Here is a 9,318-nt window from a genome sequence, read left to right on the forward strand (position 1 = left end):
GACGAGGTCTCACCAAGTTGCCCGGGCTGGTCTTGAACCCGCAGGCTCAGGCAATCCTCTTGCCTCAGCCTCCCAAAGTGCTGAGATTACAGGCTGAGCCACCACGCCTGGTCAGAATTCCCTATTTTATTCATACACGTGCCATGATGTCATCATGGTCTGTAAAAGATGATGTCCCACTCTCACCCCTACCACTGAGGATGAGGAAGATGGTCTGCCGATCCAACCAAGGGATCCTGGAGGTCTGGAAGAAGTGGGGAGGAAAGGGGCCTTGACTTGAAGGGAGGGAGAGGAAGGGGTCACAGTGGCAGGATGGGGTCCTGCCTCAGGAAAGTCAGGGTCAGCAGCCAGGAATGCAGGAACTGGAATGTCCTAGAACAGAGGTTTTTAAGGTCCAGATATTAGATGACTTGGGCTCTGCAGACTCCATGGTAGATGTCGCAGCTACTCAACTCAACTCTGCCTTGTGGGAAAAAGCCACCATGAATGAGAACTTCATGAGCACTGAATTCTGAATTTCATATAATTTTCATGTGTGAAGATAAAGTGTTATTTTTCTTCTGATTTTTTTCTACCACTTAAAAATGTAAAAGCCCTTCTTAGCTCACAGCTGTACAGAACAAGTAGAGGACCAGATTTGAGCCAGGGGCTGTAGTTTGCTTCAAAGTAAATTTCCCATTGTTGGCTGGGCTGCACAGTAATGCAACATCTTTAACATCAGTACAATTCAGTGCAATCATGCAATGTCCATGAGAATTTGGGGAAATGTGGTGTTCCACATGTCAATGATAGCAAAGAGATAAAGATAGACACTGGATGGAACATGAGTAGGTCGGGACTTCAGTGGAAACAGGGAATGAACGAGAATGTCCTTGGGATCTCTCTACTACACCTTCCCCTTTGTACCGTGGATGGACAAGTGACTAGTTCTGGGGTGAGTTTTAGGAGCCCCACTGTGATACATCTTAGTGTCATTCTTCATCACCACAGCTAGCAATGAAGCTTCACGTCGGTCTTGATGGCGCTGACTCCTGCATCTAGTGCAGAACAGATTCCAACATGTGCAGGGAGTATTATGTGTCAACTCCCCTATCTCTGGGAACCCTGAGCAACTCTGAGTTCTCAGACCAAGGACCAATTCCTCCATGCAGTGTTCTCAAACTACCCCAACCTAACTAGAGTTCGTTCATTTCATCTTCATGAACATTTGTTATGAAGTACTGAGTGTCAGGGTCGATCCTCAGCACCAAAAACATAAGAAAATTATATGAGGTTTCTACTCCACAAGAGGTACTGTGGGGTAGAGGGATGAAGACATGTAAAAATGAGGGTGTAGGAGGAGGTTTCTTTTGGATGTGATGTCAGCCAAAAGAAGACCACGGCAGGCTCTACAGAGGCTGCCTAGATGGGATGACGCTGGAACTAACTAGGAATGTGCTTGCCTCTCGGGGGAAGTTGCTTGAGGCTGAGGTCTCCGTGGTAAAGGAAGGGGAATGAAATCAGCACATGGGAGGGGTAGTCCAGGAAGGGATGGGGCTGGGCAGAGGCAAGGCTTTGGGTCTCACTCTCAGGTTTCGAAGATGACCTTCTAAAAAAACAGGAAGTCTCTGGAGATTTCTGAGCAGGCTGGTATAGCTTGGGAAGATCGGGTGGTGGCAATGTGGCAGCTGGTTTATAGAAATATAAGCCTAGAGACAGGGATAGCATTTAGAAGAAACAAGGTCCTGCGCTATAACAATAACAATGGGTTTGGAGAGGACAGATACGGGAGACACGGAGGAGGTAGGTCAATGCAGTATGGTCACTGATAACAACATCAGGGAGGGAACTCAGTCCCATCTTGGATGACCTTCGGAAATGTGTCTCTCTTCAAAAAGGGAGTGGGTTGAGGAAAAAAAGACTACAACTTGGGATCTGGATGTGCTGACCTGGACGCCTTCTGGGGCACTGGTCTAGCAGAGAGTGAGTGGACCCATTCTCCCTCTAGGGAAGGCATTCTAACTAGGCATTGACGTGAACCCTTAAGAAAATATTATGTAGCAGGACTGCAGGAGAGTTGCCTCCCTCCAGGTATGTGGGTAGTCATTCCCAGGCCGCCCAGTCCAGACTCAGGCCACCAACAAGGGGTCACTTTCATGGTGAGCAGTGTTTCCTGTACTCAGCTGACATTCCCCACTGTCGACTTTAAGGGGAATAGAGCCAGAGAGTTGATCCAAGGACATTTTACAGTTGAGAAGGCAAGAGAATGTTGCTAACCTTTTCTCATGCATGAATGTTTGCCAAAGTGATTCCTTGGAGAGTGTTCAAATGTGAGTTCTGTTTCTCTTGGGCCTGCTGCCAAATGGTGAAGAAAACACAGAGAAAGCCCTGACTAAAAGGCAGTTACATTTCCTCTGTCCTCTCCCACTCCTGTTTGTCAAAATAACCCAACTAAAAGTGTTTTGCTTTACTCAGAATTCAGTGTCTACTATGTAGCAGGTATTTAGTAGGAGAGGGAGGTCTTTCTAATATTAGGAAAAAGAAAAGACAAACCCGCTCGTTTATTCTAGATGCCATTTTCTCAACGGAGGAATCAGAATTGGGAAGTTCTGATAGATTTAAAGGATTTTAAAAAGGACTAGGGAGGACTCTTTGTTAGTCTCAAACAGGGACTCTCAAAACTTAAAAATTTAAACTCAAAGTTCAAACAATTAGAAAATCGACTGGCTAACATAGCTGGAAATCCAGAGATAGAATAGACTTCAGAGCTAGGTGGTTCATAGGCTCAGGTTTGTTCCATCTCTCTGTTCTGCCTTGAAGTGCTGCCTTCAGCCTCGGGTTGGCAACATGATACTGCTGACGTTCCAGTCATCACTCCCAGACCTAACAATACCCAAGGAAGGCAAGAACCTGTATCTTTCTGTAGGTCTGTTCTAGTAAAGGAGAAATCTTCTGTCCCCATCTTTCAGACTTACTCACTTCTCATTGGTATACACTGGGTCCAGGCCCATTGCTGCACTACTCATTGGCAAAGAGAATTGGATTGTATTGAGCCCAGTCAGGCATCTGTGGAGCTGAGGCACCTGGTTCCATGTGAGAGGAGCAGTGTCTGAACCAAACCAAATTCTGTAAGGAAGAAGGGCAAAGGTAGCTGCACAGACAACAAGCAGCATCCTCTACAGACCACGAGGATCCACTTCCGAATTGGAGATGCTTAGAACAATGGATTCATGAAATAACACTTTAGAAATGCCCAAAACACAAAGATTTAAAGATTATAAAAGATGATCAGAAAAATAAGAAGAAAAAGTAAACTGCACCAAACAAGGACGACACAAATCTCATAAAGTGCAATCCCTCAGTGTGAGTCTGAGGAGCACCTTGCATGTCCGGTGACTCTCCTCCTCTCCCAGCCCTCGCTTCTGCTTTTTCACCTGCCATTGTACCTTAGCCAGGTACTGCCTATAGTCTTCTGGGCAGGCACCATCCCCGCCTCGCTGGACATCTGGCCATCAAGGAAGAGGCCGTTGCCGTAGAAGGAGCCCTCACCCTCCCTCTCCAGCCCCTCCACCACAGCAATGAGCTCCACCAGCTTCTGCCTCTGATCCTCCCCAGTGGCCCTGTTGCTAAAGTGTTTGCTTTACTCAGAACTCAGTGAGTGTCTACTATATAGCAAGTGCTTTAGTAGGAGAGGGAGGTTCTTCCTAATTTTAGGAGCAATACTTCCTCCTACACTCCTGCACCAGGTCCTTCAGCCTGAGGTTGTCCGTGTTTGCTACGTACTCATCTAAGGCCTTGCTCCCTAAGTCTTCCTTGTGGGTGAAGAGGATGATCACGTGTCTCATGGCCCCTGACCCAAAGACTTCCTTCACCCTCCTGATGGCCTCTGTGTCCTGGGCTGTGAAACTCCCCAGCTGGGTCACCAGGAGCAGCACATGGGGCCCTGGGGCAGACAGCAGGTAGCAGTCCCCGATGTCCCTGTACATCTCTTGGGTCTGGGCCTTTGGCTCAAAGGTGGAGGGTGTATCGAACACCAGGACATCCCTCCCGTTCCATGTGCCTGTCTCCCCCTAGCATGTCCTGATCACTGACTGGGACCCCAGCTTGGACTCAAACACTGGCTGGCAGAGGATGCTGTTCCCTGTGGCACTTTTCCCACAGCCTGTTTTGCCCATCAGGAGGATCCTCAACAGTGATGATTCTGGCATTAAGCTATCTTCTCCTTGGCCTGTTAGAGAGCATACATAGTTAACGTGCAATAAAGCTTTTTGACAAGGAGGAGAACAAAAGCAAAAAATTCAGAGGAACTGGTATCATGAATCATTGAGGACACTGCACCCTCTGCTCCCATCACCTGACACTTTTATATAGAGAATAAGGAGAACTCACCCAGGGTTTATGGAATAAATTACCCCTGCTAGCCAGAGTTCTTGAGATGCTTCCTTTTGAGATTGCTGAATTTTGCAGAACCCCTTTTCCAGAAGCTTCCCTCTATTCAGTTCCCATCTTGAGAGCCTAACACCCACACTGCTGCAAGATGCTTAGTTTTCTTCCACCATTGAGTTGTTTTTCTCATACTTTCTGCCTCTCTCAACTTTGCCTGGTCTCTGTTTTACTCAATGACAGAATTTTATCTGGAAAAACTTGTCCTCACTACGGAGAGTCTGACAGCTACTAGTTTAATAGGCTCTATTACCTGCTAGAAAATGAATTTTCTTTGTCTTAGGGTGAATATGGTCTTGTGCCTTTCACTGCCAGGCAGGAAGTTTGCCCCCAGTGCTGACTGCAGCCCTTGACCATCGTGAAAAGCTCCGCCAAGTGCAACTTTCTTACTTGTGGTGAAGGCACACTTTTCCGAAGCCCTTCCATTTTGTTCTAGAAGGGAAAACATACAGGAGTGTTCATACTGGAGTTGGATGTGATCTCCAACACAAAATGTCCCATTTTATAGGTGAGGGAATTGAGGCAATAAAAAAACTTTTCTGAGGTCACACAGTGTTTAACAAATGAGTTGGGACTAAAACCAAGGTCTGCTGACCCCAAGATATTCTCAGCAGCAGTCTGAGCTTCCTGCTGAAGAACATACAGACAGCACCAAGATCTAAGTGTGTGCACTCTTTTCCCAGGACCTTTATTTAGCTACTAGGAGGCAGTGAAAATGTATTGTCTACACAAAGACCAAAGCAAGTCAGTCATTTCCTACTGAACATCTGACTGTTGTGGGTTCTTGTCTGCCTTTAGGGTCCCAGGGTTGGTACTCAAACTAAAGTATGTCTGACAAAGTAGCCCCTGTCAATAAACTCACAAAAGAAATTTTTCCCTAAGTTTCCATGCTGATGGTGGTACAAAGGGTGACCAAATATCCTTGTTAGCCCAGGACTGAGAGAACTCCCTGACCAAGGGATTTTCGGTGCTGTAACTGGGACATCTCAGACAAACTAGGACGAGGTATTCACGTCAGGAGCAGAAGATTGTCATGGGTCCAGGTTAGGAAAAGTGGGAAGGTGTACATTCAGTAATTAGAGGGAAGAATTGACTTGTTGGGCTCAGATCAATGTGTTATGTTATAGAAGAAGATCAGTGCTTCCATGTTTTTTACTCAAACAGTCTTGGACTAGTAGCTACCTCAGGGCTTCTCTCTTCAAGCCCCCCACCTTCTTTCATTATCCCCATAAACTTTTCTCTTTAACCTTTTCCCCTTCCTACCTCCTTCTTCTTGTGTTCAGATAGGGAGTCCACCCTGGCCCCATGGAAAAATGACTTCTCAAACTTCACTACTGAGAAAAAACTACACAATCCTTTTCAAAACCATATGAGGACCTTGCTGTATGGTATGCTTCAGGGTATTTCAGGGTATTTCCCTATAATAACCACAAGAAGTTAATGCTCAAGAATGAATCTCTAACTGTGAAACTGCAAGTCAATAAAAAAATACTTTTCAGAATAAATGGATTTTCCTAATGTTCCTTGGGATCATGCTATGTAAGATGCTATCAATTCCCCAACCCGCACCTCCTTCTCACCATACACAGTGAAATTGGCCAGCGATTACCTTGGCAGAAAAATTAATTAATAAATAAATAGCTTTAAAGCTGGGCTCGGTGGCTCACCCTGTAATCCCATGCCTTGGGAGGCTGAGGTGAGTGAATTGCCTGAGCCCGTGGGTTTGAGACCCGCCTGGGCAACTTGGTGAGACCTCATCTCTACAATAAATCAAAAAATTGGTCGGGTGTGGTAGCGCGCGCCTGTAGTTCCAGCTACTTGGAAGGCTGAGGTGGAAGGATCGCCAGAGCCCAGCAGGTCAAGGCCGTGGTGGCCGGGAGCGGCCACTGCACTCCAGTCTGGGCGACATAGTGAGACTCCAACTCAAAAATAAAAAAATAGATAGCTTTGAAATCATTTTAATACAAGCACTAAATGTCAAAACCCAGCCTCTATCAGGCAATTCCCCAATAATGTCTTTGTAACTCACTCCCGAGGTTATTTTTAGCACCAGACAAGAGAACTTACTGCCTTTTGGAATCTCTGCATTCTTTAGCCAGGTCCCATGGCAACTAGTCTAATCTGGTTTGCAAAGTCTGTCCCAGAATATGTTTAATTCAAATAAGAGTTATCCAGACTAAGGAACCACAGTACTGATTACACAATACTGATTCTGCATTTACATCTTTTGGATGAAAGTCAGCCCCTGAGCATTTTCTGTCACCCTGCAGAGGGTGATGACCAGTCTTATGTGTCACTTGACTAGGCCATAGTACCCAATGATCTAATCAAACACTCATCTAAGTGCTGCAGTGAGAATATTTTGTAGATGTGGTTAACATTATGTGAGGATTGCTTAACAGATTATCCAACCAGTTCAGGGTCTTGAGGGCAAAAACTAAAGATTTTCCGGAGAAGTAACTCTGCCTCAAGACGGCAGTGTTAGCACCTTCTTGAGCTACCAGCCTGCCCTGCAGATTTTGGACTTGCCAGCACCCATAATCACATGATCCAATTCCTTGAAATAAATCTCTTCATGGGTATATCTTGTTGGAGAGAGCTGACCAATAATCAAAGCCAATTCTCTCTGCTAAAACTCAGAGAGGAGCAGACCTGGGCATAGTTCTCATCTTTGGCTGATTTTTTGTGAGCATGGCAGTGGATAGCAAGCACTATCACCATGGCCTTTCCACCCAAAAGTCTATTGAGAGCTGACCATCAACCGACTTCATTCACTTTATATTCGTCAGTCTTTCTGTTAATTCATTTTTTAAATGTTATTAAATACCTCTATTTATAGACTTTTTTTGGTCCTTGGAGGAGAGTTGTACCAGTTTTAAGAACAGTTCCTGCCCCAGATTGGGGGAAGCATCATTTCTGAGCTATTGAGAGTGAAGAATGATTCCCTCTACCACTCCTATGAAGCCCTCCTGACAGCAACGGCTCTAGTGTGCAGGCCTGGAAAGGGCATCATGAGAAAGGGAGAGGTGGAGACCCCCCACGGAAAAATAGTGAAATGTTCTGAAACTGGCTGGTTGACTTTAAGCTGATTGTCATTTGCCAAAAGTGATGATAATGTTCTTTCTACTTCCCTCACCGGAGTTTCCTAAAAATGTCACACTGATTAGGAAAACATGAAATGCAATTCTGAGAAACTGTCATAGCTAAAAGGTTATGAGTCAGGGTAATTCCTTAGTAGTAAAGCCCCTTCCACTTGTAACTTCATTCGGGCTAATGAGAGGGTTTTAAATTTTGTATTTATCAGGGAAAAAAAGCAAACATTTTATGGGAGCAGATCAACTAGAGTCCTCCTCTTGTAATCTTTCTCCATTCTCAAAATGGAGACAATTTCCATCAAGTTGAGTGGTGTTGTCAACAACAACAATAAAAAAGAGCAATGTGAATAAAATTAAGATTCAAATCAAAAGATGAATTTTCAGCCTGTTCTTCAAAGAATGTCCCATCACTTCTGGGGCAGGCGGGGGCAGAGGGAAGTAGACTCGGGTGCTCTTCCCTTGCCTTGCAATGTGTGAAGAAGCCCATATGTGCACCCAGATATGGATGCAGCAGCCACTAATGCATATGTAAGCATGCTTTTGCACAAACACAAGATACAAGTTCATTAGTCTCACCAAAGGGGTACTGTCTGAGCTCATTCTAATCAAATTTTAGGTTCTAAAAAATACAATCTAGCAATATTTTCAGTTTGCACTTATTTGGAACTTTAGTTATATGATTTTTTCATCTTAATTCAGGACTAAAGAAACTGAGATTTAGAAAAATTAAATGTCTTGTCCATGTTGGCACACATTGTTACAGGTAGAACTGAGAGTGGGAGGGAGCCAGGGGGAGGAGACAGAATGAAAGAAAACAAAACAAGCCCTTTATCTCATAGGTCCTGGAATCTCTTGCAAGGTCTACAGATGGTCTTGAAACTCAATCCTCTCTCCTCTCCTAGACAGCTTCTCTCATTGGTTTCTAGTCTCTTCCTAAAAACACAAAACAATGAGAGATGAAAAGACTGGTCACAAATTCTGTCTGCTAGACAGAGCAGGATCATATTCCCTGGGGACATAAAAAGAACAATGTGTGCGGGTTTCCTCATAAAGGCATCCTTAAAGGGTGACCCAGAAACCCTTGTTGACAACCACAAGAAGTTGTTTTTATAACAGCTCTGTTTCCTTTTCTCCACCACACCTCGATGCTTTTGTGCAAAACAAACTTTCTACCCAGAGTTAACAGAAGAACAGTGACCTAGAGAAGCCAGTAAACATCTGGGTGTGGTTGCAATCCAAGCTAAGCCATCAGCAACCTGTCACTGGCCCAAGCTGGACATACATACCTGTCCCCACCCCCACCATTTGCCTCTCCATACCATTTGCCTCTCCATATAAGTTTCTTATATGGAATTCTAGATGGCAGTGAGGGCTAAACCCAAGGGGGCTCTCCGGGTTCCACTGCCCCAGGAGCAGGTATCTTGCTTGAGACATTCTGTCTTCTTAATTCTCTGCCAAATGCCCTGCCCTTAGGTTACTCACACTCTGACCTGAGGTGAGAACAAGGCTTAGCAGGTTACCTCACACAGGCGGACTTCATTTCCATAGCAACCAGGGAGACATTCAACCCCACCCAAGGCATGATTTAGGCAAAGTGACAAGCACTTAACAGGGAATTTAGGAGAGGGGGAGGGGGACCTTGAGACACTAACACTGTCCTGGTTAACACTCCCCTCTGCCTCCATACACTGGCCCTACTGGGAGCCTCTCTGTGGGGGGTGGATGCGGGAGGTCCTCTCTATAGACTTTCGCAGGTGAATCTTATTTTCTTATTTTTGCTGGGAAAAAAAAAGAGGCTTAA

General features: G+C 45.2%; 1 pseudogene; it reads right to left on the reverse strand.

Moving 5' to 3' along the window:
- Positions 1–3,247: 3,247 nt before the first annotated feature.
- Positions 3,248–8,951, reverse strand: LOC103265400 (annotated as a pseudogene).
- Positions 8,952–9,318: the final 367 nt, after the last annotated feature.

The sequence above is a fragment of the Carlito syrichta genome, unplaced genomic scaffold (assembly GCF_000164805.1).
Source record: "Carlito syrichta isolate Samal-C Ts95f unplaced genomic scaffold, Tarsius_syrichta-2.0.1 Scaffold306526, whole genome shotgun sequence".
Taxonomy (NCBI): Eukaryota; Metazoa; Chordata; class Mammalia; order Primates; family Tarsiidae; genus Carlito; species Carlito syrichta.